The sequence below is a fragment of the Eschscholzia californica genome, unplaced genomic scaffold (genome assembly GCF_041429995.1).
Source record: "Eschscholzia californica isolate CP2 unplaced genomic scaffold, dmEscCali1.0.p SCAF_3, whole genome shotgun sequence".
In the NCBI taxonomy this organism is placed as follows: domain Eukaryota; kingdom Viridiplantae; phylum Streptophyta; class Magnoliopsida; order Ranunculales; family Papaveraceae; genus Eschscholzia; species Eschscholzia californica.
Genome location: NW_028238420.1, coordinates 11,860,303 through 11,876,033, shown reverse-complemented (window position 1 = coordinate 11,876,033; position 15,731 = coordinate 11,860,303).

The window sequence follows — 15,731 nt, the reverse complement described above, 5'->3', positions numbered from 1 at the left end:
CTGGAGATTGATTGAGAGAAGTATCAGAGAACATAAATTAAAAAAGGGAAGGCTCTTCTTCATCTATATATTGGCAGCTAAAAAATAGAGATTAACATCTTTTCTCTGACTGAAACAAGGGGAACTCGGTTGGGAGTGAAACAGAGAGCTCTGTTCTTCTTCTCATGAGCTTAAAGAATATCTTTTAGAAAGATAGAAGAACAGGGATAGAAACAGAGCCACCATTATCTTCTTCTTCATTCTTTTGTATGGCATATAATTTCAGAGAGAGGGAGAGAGAGGAGGCAGTGTACTTTCATCTTTACTTTACTTGTATCATCAATTTATCGTCTTTGCTGAAAGTTTTCTTCATTTATTTCTTTTCTTTGTGGGTGTTAGAGAGTCAATTCCACTCGGTCACAACCGAGTGGGTCGGTCTCCATTAGTCCTAATTCTATTAGGATTACTAGTCCTAATTCTATTAGGATTACACTAGATAAAGATAGAGTTTAGTTTTTCGATTTTACAAGACTCCTAAGTTGTAAACCTATAAATATGTATCTCCATAGACAATGTAATAATTAAGTTGTAAGTGTTAATAAACAAGGTATTTACCTATCTCTCTCTTCTCACACGATCAACTCTTTATCATCATCATCTCTCGGTTCACTCAAGCCTCACCATCATCATCTCTCGGTCATAACCGAGAGACACCATCATCAACTCTCGGTTATACCCGAGAGCCTCAAGCAGTCAACCTCGGCCATAGCCGAGAGCTCATCATCATCACCTTCCTCGGGTTCAACCGAGAGCTTATCAAATCACTTCATCTCTCTCGGTTTTCACCCGAGTACTTCCTCCATAACTCGGCTTCATCCGAGTTATCACACATAGGTATTTATCTCTTCACATGGTATAAGAGCCTTCAATTTTTTTTTTCTCTTGAATCATGACTACTCCCGAAGCTTCCGAAACTTCTCAAGTTCATGCAACCACTAATAGTGGACCGTTTGAGGTTCATCACTCGGATTCTCCCACTACTATTATCATCACACCGCTTTTAACCGGTGATAACTATTCCTCATGGTCACGAGGAATGTCAAAAGCCTTACGAGCTAAAGGCAAACTCGGTTTTGTTGATGGAAGCATCGATAAACCTACCGATCCTAACGAACTAGAACAATGGGGACGATGTAACGACCTTGTTTCTAGTTGGCTTATTAATTCGGTTGATCCACCTCTTCGATCTTCAATATTATATGATGAGACGGCTTTTGATATATGGCATAATCTCTATGACCGTTTTCATCAACGGAATGCTCCCAAGATTTTCCAACTAAAGAGAGCAATTTCTTGTCTTAAGCAAGACAATTTCGATGTTTCCACATACTTTACCAAACTCAAGGCTCTTCAAGATGAACTCAACTCTTTGTTAATTACCGAGCCTTGTACATGTGGACATGGTCGCTCCTTGGTTGAAAGAACAAATCAAGATAGAGCTATGGAGTTTCTCCAAGGTCTTAATGACCGATTCTCCTCAATTCGGAGTCAAATTTTGTTGATTGAACCATTCCCTTCTATTCTTCGAATTCATTCTCTTATTAAACAAGAAGAGGTTCAACAAAACATTGTTTCTCCCATGAATATAGATAACAATGCTGCTGCCCTAGCTGTTGGGTCCAATGAATACAATCAAAATCGGTCTTATGGTTCCGATAAACAAAGACCCAAACGACAACGACCGTTTTGTGATCATTGTAAACTCCATGGACATGATATTTCTACATGCTTCAAACTCCATGGTTATCCACCAAACTACGGTCAACGTGGAAGACCAAGTTCTCGGCAAGAATCGGCCACCAACTCGGTCACAACTCAAAACGGTGTGGGGGTGCCTACAGCAACATCTCTCACCCCGGAACAATATCAATCGGTTTTGGCATTATTGGATCAACACAAACAGCCCACAACCTCTCTTCGTCTCAACAAAGATCCACTCGTTAATCTCACCGGTAAGTATACTTCCTCTTTTCCCCCTCCTTGGGTTATTGATTCCGGTGCCGCCAAACACATATGTTCGGTTTTATCACGATTTTCTTCCTATTCTCTTGCTCCTCCGGATCTATTTGTTAGATTACCCGATGGATCAAGAGTTAAAGTCCACCATATTGGTTCGGTCTATTTTTCCAATAGATTTTATTTACAAGATGTGCTTCATATTCCATCTTTTCAATTTAATCTCATATCTATATCTCAAATTTCTAAATCTCTTCGTTGTACCGTCTTATTTGACAATGACTTATGTCTTTTTCAGGACCGAACAACGAAGATGGAGATTGGGCATGGTAGTCTTCATGACGACCTTTACTTCCTTCGCACGGAGCGTCAAATTTTTTCCGTTTCCAATTTAGTTCAAGATAAATCTAGTCATGAGTCTTTTTCTTTATGGCATTGCCGTTTAGGCCATCCATCTTTTTCTCGTTTTCAATTTTTTAATTCTAGACTTCCATGTATGAATTTTAAATTTTTATCAAATAAAGTGCCGTGCGATATATGTCCACTTTCTAAGCAATGTCGATTGCCTTTTCCCACTAGCACTACTTCTTCCACTCATATATTTGAGTTAGTTCATGCCGATATATGGGGTCCTTTTCCGGTTTCCTCCACCTCCGGGTGTCGTTATTTTTTTACCCTTGTTGACGATTTTTCTCGTTGTACTTGGATATTTCTTCTAAATTCTAAATCGGATTCTACCATACTAATTAGGAATTTTTCTAATTATGTTCACACACAATTTAATTGTGTGATAAAAATAATTAGATCGGACAATGGTTCCGAGTTCATAAATCATTCTCTCCAAAGTTGGTTTCTTGAAAAAGGGATTATCCACCAACGGAGTTGCACTTATACGCCTCAACAAAACGGTGTTGTAGAGCGAAAACATCGTCACATTCTTGAAGTCGCTAGATCTTTACGACTTCAAGCTCAACTCCCTCTTTCCTTTTGGGGAGAATGCGTTCTAACCGCCGTCTATCTCATTAATAAATTACCCACACCAATCCTTGATGGGAAATCCCCTCATGAAATTCTCATGGGTACTCCTCCGAATCTTTCCCACTTACGTGTATTCGGATGCCTTTGCTATGCCCGTATCCCTTTGGTAAAAACCAAGATGGACGCCCCGTCCTCCGCCGGCATCTTTCTTGGTTACCCAAGTGGACAAAAGGGTTACCGTATCTACGACATCTCTACTCAACGTATTTTCATCTCACGAGACGTGACATTCTTCGAGAACCGTTTTCCGATGGCCTCTCCACCTCCGGCACAACCTCTTCTCGCCAACCCGTCTTTGTCTCTCTCTATCGATGATGACGGAACTTTTAATTTTCCGGTGAATGACGAGCCTCCTCCCAACTCACCGTCCGACAGCAGCAGCTTCATCGAAGAACCCACTGTTCCTGTCGTCCCGGTTTTAGATTCTGTTTCAGGGGTGCCTCCAGACACCCCTGCTGACCCGCCTACGGGGGTGCCAACAGAAATTCCTACTTCCCCTTCGGGGGTGCCGACAGATATTTCTGACGGACTCCCCAGTTCAGGGGTGCCGACAGCAAATTCTGACAGACACCCCACTTCAGGAGTGCCGACAGAACCTTCTGTCATCAATCCCGGCTCGGCCTCTTCTCTGCCACCGCCCGCAACCGACGCTCCCGCTTCCGGTGCTCCCGTCGTTGATTCCGGTAGACCGGTTCGGTCTCGCCATCCACCTAGTCACCTCAAAGACTATGTTTGCTCCAACACCACTACCGTCAAGTACCCACTTGAAAACTATTTTTCAATCAATTCTTTTTCCACTTCTCATCAAAAATTTCTTTCCTCGGTCTTGTCCTTGACCGAACCTACTTCCTTCACCCAGGCAATGAAATCTTCTCATTGGAAGGATGCAATGGCTAAGGAAATTTCGGCCTTGGAAGAAAACAAAACATGGACTCTCACTAACTTACCACCCGGCAAGAAGCCTATCGGTTGTAAATGGGTGTATAAAATAAAGTTCAAGCCCGATGGCTCCATAGAACGCTATAAAGCTCGCTTAGTGGCTAAAGGCTATACTCAAATAGAAGGGTTGGACTACAATGATACTTTTGCTCCGGTTGCTAAACTAGTAACCGTTCGAGTTCTTCTCTCTCTCGCCGCCATTAAAGGTTGGTCTCTCCATCAGTTGGATGTTAATAATGCCTTCCTCCAAGGCGACCTCCATGAGGAGGTTTACATGAAACTTCCCCCCGGATTTTCATCTAAGGGGGAGTCTAAAGTATGCCGCCTTCATAAATCTCTTTATGGTCTCAAACAGGCCTCCCGTCAGTGGTTTTCCAAATTTTCCTCCGTTCTAATCGAACGTGGTTTCTCTCAATCTAAGAGTGATTATTCGCTTTTTACCTTTCGTTCCCACTCCACTCAGATTTATGTTCTAGTCTATGTGGATGATATCATTATCACAGGAAATAATGATCATGCTATTTCCAAGTTAAAATCATTCCTAAATAATGCTTTCTCACTAAAGGATTTAGGACGTCTCCAGTACTTTCTTGGTATTGAAGTTTCTCGTTCGTCACAGGGCATTTTTCTATGTCAAAGAAAATATGCACTTGATATTTTAAAAGATTCTGGACTGACCGCTGCACGTCCCTCAGATTTTCCTATGGAACAGAAGCTTCGCCTTCGTCCCACTGACGGCACACCATTGACGGATCCGTCAGTTTACCGTCGCCTAATTGGCCGGCTTCTCTACTTAACAGTTACACGGCCAGATATCGCTTTTGCTGTGAATAACCTTAGTCAATTCATGCAAACACCTAGTCAGGTACACCTAGACGCCGCCCATCGCGTACTACGATACTTGAAAGGTACCCTTGATAAAGGAGTATTTTTATCAGCAAACAACTCTCTCCATATTACAGGTTACTGTGATTCAGATTGGGTTGGTTGTCCTTCGACCCGTAGATCAACTACAGGGTATTTTACGATGTTGGGATCTAGCCCACTTTCATGGAAATCAAAGAAGCAACCCACCGTTGCCAAATCTTCGGCAGAAGCAGAATATCGAGCTTTAGCCATCCTCACATGCGAATTACAATGGCTCAAGTATTTACTACTTGATTTTGGAATCAATCACTCAGATCCGATGACAGTTTACTGCGACAACAAAGCCGCTCTCCACATTGCTGATAATCCCGTATTTCACGAACGTACCAAACACATTGAGATAGATTGCCACATCGTTAGTGAGAAGATCAAAGATAACGTCATTGCCACACGCTTTACAAGTTCAGACTCTCAGCTTGCAGATATTTTCACCAAACCACTCGGGGCAGAACCGTTCAAAAACATTATTGGCAAGTTAGGCGTTACTTCCATTCCCGCTCTAACTTGAGGGGGAGTGTTAGAGAGTCAATTCCACTCGGTCACAACCGAGTGGGTCGGTCTCCATTAGTCCTAATTCTATTAGGATTACTAGTCCTAATTCTATTAGGATTACTAGTCCTAATTCTATTAGGATTACACTAGATAAAGATAGAGTTTAGTTTTTCGATTTTACAAGAATCCTAAGTTGTAAACCTATAAATATGTATCTCCATAGACAATGTAATAATTAAGTTGTAAGTGTTAATAAACAAGGTATTTACCTATCTCTCTCTCTCACACGATCAACTCTTTATCATCATCATCTCTCGGTTCACTCAAGCCTCACCATCATCATCTCTCGGTCATAACCGAGAGACACCATCATCAACTCTCGGTTATACCCGAGAGCCTCAAGCAGTCAACCTCGGCCATAGCCGAGAGCTCATCATCATCACCTTCCTCGGGTTCAACCGAGAGCTTATCAAATCACTTCATCTCTCTCGGTTTTCACCCGAGTACTTCCTCCATAACTCGGCTTCATCCGAGTTATCACACATAGGTATTTATCTCTTCACAGTGGGAGAGAAAGGGAGTGAATAGAGAGTGTTTTTAGAGAGAGAGAGAGAGAGAGAGAAAGAAGAAGAAAGAATTATTCATTATCTCTAACAGAGAGCATTCTCATGTTCTTTTCTTCATCATTTGAGGATCTTTATCAACATCTTTTCTTTGTGAGAGGGAGAAGAGAAGGGTTATTTAGTGAATAGACCCCAGTTATTTACCTATATTAGTGGTCCACCCCCAAAACGATAATGCTTTAGGGGTTACCCCCCATTCTCTATTTTTCCGTCAAAAGACCGTTAAGTTGCGAGCGTGCCAGTCACGTGAGTTTCCTATGACAAATTTGCCTTCCTCAGGACCGTTTGAAATGTGTACCAAAACTGACCCTCTCTTTCCCAACGGTCGAATGAAACCCTCTTTATAAAGAGATCTTTTGGTTCTGGGTTTAAATCGATTTCTTACTCCAAATCAATCAAAGTCAGTGCTAAAACGATGGGAGGAGGTGTTAAAAGGGAAGAAACGAACCAGGTAAGCCATTGTTGGTCTTCATCAGCTTTATTGTAATGGGGGTCCTTCTCTAAATGTCATATTATTCATGTTTTTACATGAGATGAGCTGCCAAATTTGTGAGGTGAAATCACATGAAGCCTTCAAATGTCCATTTATGTATTCATCATGCACAAATGTAAAATGTGATGGCATTCGAAAAGTTATGGTGTCAAGCACATCAAGAAACCCTGGAAGGAAGTATTTGAGGTGCCGATACCTGTAATGTGATAGCTTTTAATAGCTAGATGCAGCACTACCTCTCTTTCTGTCTGAAAAACATCCTGAAAAACAACATTTAATAGTGGGATGCTATGGATGTGGTGATCCTGGTCATTGGAAGAAGTATTGCCCAATGAATAAGAAACCTTCAAACCAACCAAGCTCTTCTACCCAATCTCAGATTGTAATCATTACTACTTTAGAAGATTTTTGTAACACATTTAAGAATTGTATTGTAAAAAAGCCATGAATGAAATGTAAGAGATGTATCAAAGATTAACAATGAAAGCAAACATAGTAACTTCATGGAAAGCAAACAGAGAATCAACTCATACTAACAAACAAAGATTCAAATCACATTAACAATGAAAGCGCAATACACAATAACTACTAAAAACCTTAAACCCTCTATTAATGGATTCAAGTTGAACAAACCTAAATGTTAAACAAAACCCTAATGTTTGTTTAACAAGAACACATTAACTATTAGGGTTAACAACATGCTAACTAATTTGTGAAGCAGATACATCAGAAGAAAGAAAAAATGAAATTCAGGTTAGGATACTTACAACCCACTTCGAGAAGAACCTTCTGCCATTAGAGAGAGAAATCAAAGTTGAATACGAACTACAAACAAAATGAAAGCAAAACCCTTTGAATTTCCTTCGATTTCTAGTTATAATCGGAAAAAAAACTAGGGTTTCGAAGGGTCGAAACCTCTGACGACTCGAACTGCCTTCTCTCTCAATTTCCTGCATTTTGACCCAAAAATGGGTAGTTGAGGAAACTTAAATGTTATTAAAAAAAGTGTGAACCGTTGATTTGGATGGAGGGCAAGATCGTCAGAAGAAACTCACGTGACTGGCACGCTCGCAACTTATCATTTTGGGAGCTTTTGACAGAAAAATAGAGAATGGGGGTAACCCCTAAAGCATTATCGTTTTGGGGGTGGATTCCTAGTATAGGTAAATAACTGGGGTCTATTCACTAAATAACCCAAAAGAGAACTAATAGAGAGATAACAAAAACAAAGTATAAAGAAGGAAAGATAACAAAGAGCTCAAATACTAGGATCATTCTTCTTTTGGTGATTTCTTTTCTTACTTTTCTTTTGAACATAATTCTTTGTGATGAATTTGATGTGTAGCTAAGTCTCTTTCTAGAGTTTTATGATGAAACTTCATTTTTCAGCTTTTAGAGACACATTCTTATTTAATTAATTCTCTTGATTAAGCTTCAAAGTTTAAGTTTGTTTTAATTAGTTAAATCGATTTTCTTTTCATTGTCTATGCTTTTGGATTTGATGCATTATACTTAGGTTAAATCTTTTGATGGTGTATTCTTATTAATTAATAGATAACATTTTAGAGATCTCTTTTTCAAAACGAAACAACTACATTATAGTTAATCGGTTTTACACGAAAATATCTCCCGGAATTAAGATAGTTCATTATCTGAAAATCTGAGTTATAAAAAGAGAGAGTTAGTGAGTTAATTTCGTGTATTTAAAAGTGGTTTATGTAGTGCATTCAGAAATTTTAGACTCCCCCCATTTGAGTTCATCTCTTTTATTCATTTTAGTATTTTATTATTTTATCACCAAAACCCAATTTTGAAGAAAAACTTGTGCTATTTTTTAAGATTAAAAACGAATTTGACTAGTCTCTGCGGATCGACTCCGGTCTTACCGGGATATTACTACTTGACACTCGTATACTTGCGGGTGGAGATCTTTTTAGAAAACTTTTTAGGCCCATCACAGACTCTACAAACAAAAGAATAAAATTGTAACCTAAGAAGTTTTAAAATTAGAAATTATCAAAGAAAATTGAAGTAACCCTCAATTAATTGATAATCTGCAAACTTTAATCGGATTACATCCACTGTCAACTGAACTGTCACCTATGACAAAGTATGAATAAATTCAGACGTATGTCCAAAGCATGGAGTAAATTCTGGGAATAACCTTGACTAAGTAAAATTGAGCAAGTAAAGAAGTTTACAAAAGAGACTCAAATTTATAAACTCTTGTTATCGGAGATAAACAGGTTACTTATTTCGTCGTCTAAATTTGGTTTAGTATTTAAACGATAGTCCATGGATAATAAAATATTCCAAATAGGTTTGTCAGATGCGTGATCTGATGAATGAAACCCTATTAAGTGAACTTGGAATGATTTCATTATCATCTCTCTAGTCCAGGTCATTGCATGGACAACAATGACTTAAGAAGACTAACACTTGAGATCGACAAAATAACCTTGTTTCATGGGCTATGTGAATAAGGTATTCAAGCCGACTACGTGGAGTTATTATTCGGAATATACACTGGATAACCCATAAATGAGAGTACATCAAGAGTGATGAAGGTCAAATACTTCTCATTGACAAAGTTGGAGAGATTCCTCAAAACATGAGTGCTTCACTCATCTTATGTTAAGAATGCTTAACTTCAGTGTCGTTAAACACCGCGCCATAAAAAGAGGTTATAAAGGAAGACACTAGGTCATGCATGATAGACATGAAGCTGAGTGGGAGTACAAGAATGGATTGTGTCATCTTAATTAAACTAAGAAAAGTATCATAAGACCACTTGATGAGTATCAACTGAAAATGCGTGGCCACTCTCAAATGGATTAAGTGATTAATCATTTGGATTGACAATTGTGCTCGGGATCAAGAAAGTCTGAAAGATGTGATGTATCAGATAGGATACAAATTGACACAGGAATCGAACATTGCACTTGTTCTAAGTACAAGTGGGAGACTCAAGGAGACGTCCTTCGACCAAAGATGCAATGCGAGCGATTTGTCGGATTAGACAATTGATGAAGAAGATCATGAAGTCCGGAAGATTTAGAGATCGTCATGTTTAGCTAGAAGTCAACTACGATCGTCCAATCACGGAGCGATTCGCGGCTAACTTCGCCCGGATCCTACATCGGGTTACACCAAAGAGTGTCAACTTGATCGAAGATATGACTAGAGAGATGAGACATATGTACATGAGTTAGACCCATAAATATGTCCTTAAGGCCTAAAAGAAATTTAGGCAAAGATAGTACAAAATGCCCGAGTAAATTGATTTTAGCCGGGGCACTTAAGAGAGATTTTAGGCCAATTAGAGGGACCGACCATGCTTAGCCGACCACCCTAATAGGGCCGGTCAGATTTGCCCTTTTAGGGCATGTCTTGGCCGGCCAATAGAGAGGGAAATGCAAAGTAGAAATGGGTTTCTATTTTTGACTATTTCCTAAATCTTATTCAACAGGGTCTTTTAGGAAATCTAGTTAGGGTTTTACTCTAACTTAGGATTCTATATAATGCCTCTTAAGAGTTGAATAATGTGTGGAAAATTCTCAAGAAGCTTTCGAGCTCTACAACATCAAGTAGAGAAAGAAAGAGAGATAATTCCCAACTATCTATGTAGTCAAAGAAGAAGTGTTCTTCAATCTAACTACCATTGGCTAACAACAAGGTGGGAGGTATAGTTGATTTCTTGGTGTCTTAAGTAGAAGAGCTACAATTGGAGCTCTTGGTCTTCTAAAGTAATTGAAAAGGTTCAAGGGAAAACTAGCTATTAAGGTAATCTCTAAACTAACTTAGTTACATTATTAGCTTATGCATGAGATCCCGGGGATACTTGTGGACATATTAGGTGTCTGAGATTCCGCTAACAACACTAGGAGAAACCATAACCCAACATCATGTAGGAATGCACTGCCATTGGCCAACAAACATTCTGAATGGTTTCGATTGTTTGCAAGCTAATTAAGATTTGCTGTGGAACTGTGTACCCAGATGTTGAAGCAAATAACACATTGGCAGTTATTGACATGATGAGAAGCCTTACCACATCCATACAATTTGCATCTTCATTCACAACTATTGTTAGAACATTAGAGATTTGGGTACACGATACAGAACTTGGGACCCCACCAAAGTACTTCATACAAAAATCTATCTGTGATTTCTCAAGTACTTTTGTTTTTGGGAAAACATTTTTGACTTCCCCCACCAATGGAATACCGAGGATTAATGCAACATCCTCAGGACATGAATTTTTTTCGGAATAAAGGCAAACCATTTCAAAGATGGCTCCGTTCGAACGGCTTAGGTTATCCATATATATATTGTCCCCAGTGAAAGCCATAACCAAATTATTCAATGGAGTAGCTGCTAGCATCTCCTTTCGCTTCATCGACATCTTCGCATAAGTTATTTTCAATTGTTGCCAATATTGCGTAGGGATTACATATAAGCCTTAGACAATTTTACCGTGAGGCCTGCGGGTTTGTTTTTGGTTCACTAGAAGATCGTACTCCAACTTTAGAGGACTTTGCTTTCATTTCTCGACTTTGCTCTATTGTTTGTTCTGGAGCTTTCCTCTTCCCTTTTGACTCATCTTGTACTTCACTACTCTCAGTTGGTGCAACTCGTAAAAAAAATATAAACGAGAACCAGACTTCTGTTACACATTATAACAAACACTTCAAGTTCATGGTTATCTCTACAGAAACTATGAAGTGGGAACAAAATATTACAAGTGGTATGGTTAAATATTATTTATTTATCAGTCCATGGGTAAAGGTTCAGGGTATAGGGTTTTGTGTATCTTATACAACTATCTAGTGTTCTAAGCGGAAGCTCAATCATCATATGTTAACACTAAATATCCAGGATCATATAGCATGAACTAATCAATGAACTAGAAGGGGAATAAATACCTTTATCGCGTTTTTCCCTCGAACCTTTCCAATCGCGTGTGAATATCCAGAGCTCCAGATGTCGCTCCACTACTTGAGACACCGAGTAGGTTAACTTGATCTCCCTTTCTTAATGTCTGCTAGGACTTAATAAAAGGTTGAGAAGAACCCTTCTTCTTGACTAGATTGATAGAACGGGAGCTTTTTCTCTACAATCCTCTCTCTCCACTAGCTGTATATTGAGAGAGAGAGAGAGCTGTATAATTTTTCTTTCTGAGAAAAATTCACACCTTTTCTGTTATCTAATGACCCTTATATAGAGAAACCCTAATTAGAATCATATTCAAATTAGGTCTTTCTATTTTTCGGGTCACAGAAAAGATAATTACCAAAATACCCTTTTTGGGGTATTTTGGCTTTCTCCCTTTAGTGTGGCCGGCCAGGGCAGCCCACTATGGGCTTTATCTGGCCGGCCAGGGCAGCCCACTATGGGCTTTATCTGGCCGGCCCACTAACCTTGGTCGGCCATCATATGGCCGGGCCAAGGAGCCTTGCTCCGGGCACCCCTTTCGAGCCTAGTTCTTTCTATCTTGTTCCGAATCGCTATTCGAACCTTTTTGGCCTATTTAGTTGGATCCAATCCATCTTAAGCCTAACTCTCACTAGTCGAATCTCTCCGATCAAGTTACCCCTCTTATGTGTAACCCGTTGTAGGATCCGGTCTATGTTAGCCGCGAATCACCGAAGTGATCCGACGATCGTAGTTGGCTTCTAGCAAAACGCTACGACCCCTAATTGGACCGGACTGGATGATCTTCACGATAAAGTCATCGTTATCCCCGCTGACAAATTGATCGCATTGCCATCTTGGTCGAAGGACACTCCTTCGGAAGGACATCTCCTTCAGACCGAACGGATATATCCTTCACAGGGATCTATTAATCGGGAAGAAACCTGTGTACGAGACAGGAAATGATGTACTCGAAGGAAATTGGGTATATGTACAACATTCCATGTAATGAGAATAAAACAGTGTACACGACACAAGTTACAGGAAGCAAAACAAAATAGTATAATCCCCTCTAACATTTTAAGCACATCAGTAGTTTTATCCGGAAGAAAATAATGTACAGGATAGGAAATTATGTAGCAGGAAAAAAAAAATCCTTATAACATTTTAAGTGCATTTTTAAATTTACCCTCCATCCAAGCATGTAATATAAAAATATGTACGAAAAACAAATTTGGATGAAATTTCAGTTATTTACCGTCTTGTTTCTTGGGCTCATTCTTCTCGCCAGTCGTTCTCAGTTTTTTATCTCGTCGATCTTGGCTCTTGAATCGTAACATTTTTTGAAGTCTTTTTTGGAGTGTTAGCTTTCACCATCTGCCCCAAACAATGAAAAGATCAAACATGAGGGTTATTTCAGATTTATACTTCTCAAATAAAAATCAAACAGTAAAGTTTATTCAGATTGGGAAACCTTTTCCACCTTAGAGTTCTTAAATAAAAATCAAACAAGAATTTTTTTCAGATTTTTGGGTTCTTAAATAAACATCAAACACAAATTTTTTGAAGATTTAGGGTTTTGAAAACAATGAAAAACCAAGAAGATTATCAGATAAAACCAAGAAGATTATCAGATAAAACCAAAAAATTCAGGTAATTTAGGTTATATTAATGAGAGAGAAGGAGAAAATCTACTTGTCCAAGATGATGCTTGCTTAGTTTCATTCTTGTAGAGTAACTGGCTTTTTCTATGGAGAATGACGCTTCAGAAGTTGGAGAATGATGCTTTTAAATATTTGTTGTTTTTTGTTAGTAAATGAAATTTAGGAGAGGGGCGGTTCTCGAGAAGGAACAAAAGAAAACTTTTTCTGCATTAAGGTGTGGCACGAACTGTAAATTTTAGGAGATGGAACATTTGCTGCAACGGTCACTTACAAATTTCTCTAACGTCAGAAATTTTCAGGTTTCCCGAGCATTTTTCAATGGCACGAACTGTAAATTTTAAAATCTCCAAAGGTGTTGCCGTCTTTTTTTCTCAATCTCTGACGACGTGGACCTACCGCTAATATTTTCGCTCCCTCGGATTGGACTGATTTTGTGACCCATTTTGGCCCAATCCCCCTTATTTATATGAGAGTCACACGTGATTCAAACTTGTAATATTGAGCAATTTCCTGATGTCATTTATCAATATATACATATATATCCATTTGGGGAAAATAAAACATCGCATTAATCATCTTCCCAAAGATTCTTATATCTATTTCTTTTTTTCTTTTTTTTTTTGTTGAAGGAATCTTATATCTATTTCTTGATCTACTCTAATTGTAAACCAATTTCAACAAAAAAAAATATTGTTACACTAAATGAACAACCATTCCAAAATAAAGACTCCTATAACCTGTTGATGTTGGATCCCAAGATTCATTACATTTTAATGGCATGGGTAAATCATGAAATATGCAATAATAGATCATGAATCTGGATAAACACTGTCACGGCCAATTAAGACACCATGGACCGTTAAGACCATATAAAGACCCTTAGGACCATTTTAGGAGGTTTGAAAGTCTCTAGACCTCATGCACTTATGAGTAAGTGTCCAACCACTGTACCAGAGGGTGGTGTGGACAAGTCTCTTTTAATTGGTAGTCCCTTTAGATTTGTTTTTAAAATCATCTAAAAGTCGAGTTGGTATTGTTTTAGGTTTGGGGGGGCTAAAATAGGTGTGGAATTGAGAACATCATACCGAGGGGGAGCAATATTAAATACTTCATATCTACATGAGTTTATGTTTGACACAAATGTGGTAGCGTAAGAAACATAAGTGTTCATATCAGGCCTACATGACTTGACGTCAGAGGCATAGAGCCAAAGGGCGTATGCACATTTGAAGATGCATCCTTTGTAATATGCACAACCGAAGTGTTCTGGCAAGCAAAATGCAAATTTAGATTGTGTGCAAGATAATTCACCAAAGCAGCCAACTTTCTGTAACGAGAGACCATGACTTTTGGGCACCCCGTACCTCAGCTTTTTAAAGTCCGCTTTTTTTAGATTGGTACAAGACTCTTGACCTATTTATAACTTGTCGCTGGGTCTCTAGACCAATCCCCAAATTGTCATTAAGCACACCATGCATGTTGATCTTATAATCTTTAGTGAGACACTCAAACTCTAAATTTAGAGTGATACTTGAGGTTTTTCGACCTTCTCAAATAAAACAATTTATAAGATACTCCATGATGACGTGTAATCATTTATTATAGAGACTCCAAGAGAGGCATTCTAAAATTAAAGTGTCTTCTTGAGACTCTGAGTGCCATTCTAAAATATAAACCAATAGAAAACTTTAGTTTGTGATTACTTTTATCCTATTGAATTTAAGAGTGACATGTGTTAAGTAGAGTTTTTGAAGTGCTTTAATAGGAGAGCTTTGTTAAAATATATATATCAAAATGGTGTCTTGTTTATGTGCGGTTGATGTTCTAGACACTTCAAATGGAAATGCGATTGGAAAATGCTTCTTTCCCTGACTAGGTAAGAGTTAATGAGGTGACACGATATGAATCGTAGATGCAAACCATTGAAAAAAAATATCGTTGATACATATATAATTGACAATGGTATGGTTATTTGAATGATATCTGGTTCTTACAATTTTACTTTTAAGTTATTGAATAGAGTTTCAGTTCTTGAAACATTGATACATATATAATTTCTGAAGTTACTAAATGAAAATATCGCAATGAACTTCTGTTTTTTCAGTTCTCAATCTTAAAACATATATGATATATTAGTCTTTATGCAACTAAAAGATTTAGTCTGGTGAAATCTTGTTCTTGTTAGAGTTATGGGTAGCTAGCTAGTTGCTTGATTGTTGAGAATGTCGAATAGTTCATGATAGGTTCATAATCTTCGGCGGTGTACTCCTATCGAACTATGATAAGTTCATAATATATTACTAGAAGGCACACAACATATATTACTAGAAAGTAGAAACAAATGCAATTGGAAATCGAGTTAGAAAGCTTCTCGCTTCTCAGGAGGCATAAGTACTGATTATACCAATACAGAAGACTTTTCTATAGTTGAAAATCAAATATTGATGAGTTGGACGATTATAGATATCCCAAGAGGATACTCTAGAAATAAAGTATCCTCTTGAGATATCTCTATTCGACCCTCGATACATCATCTTAGAGATCTAAATAGAGTGTTGCATTAGAGAGAGTTTTTTTAGAATTCTAAAAATCATATGTGGCACCCGGAGTTTCTATGATTGAGTGTTGCATTAGAGATGCTCTTAG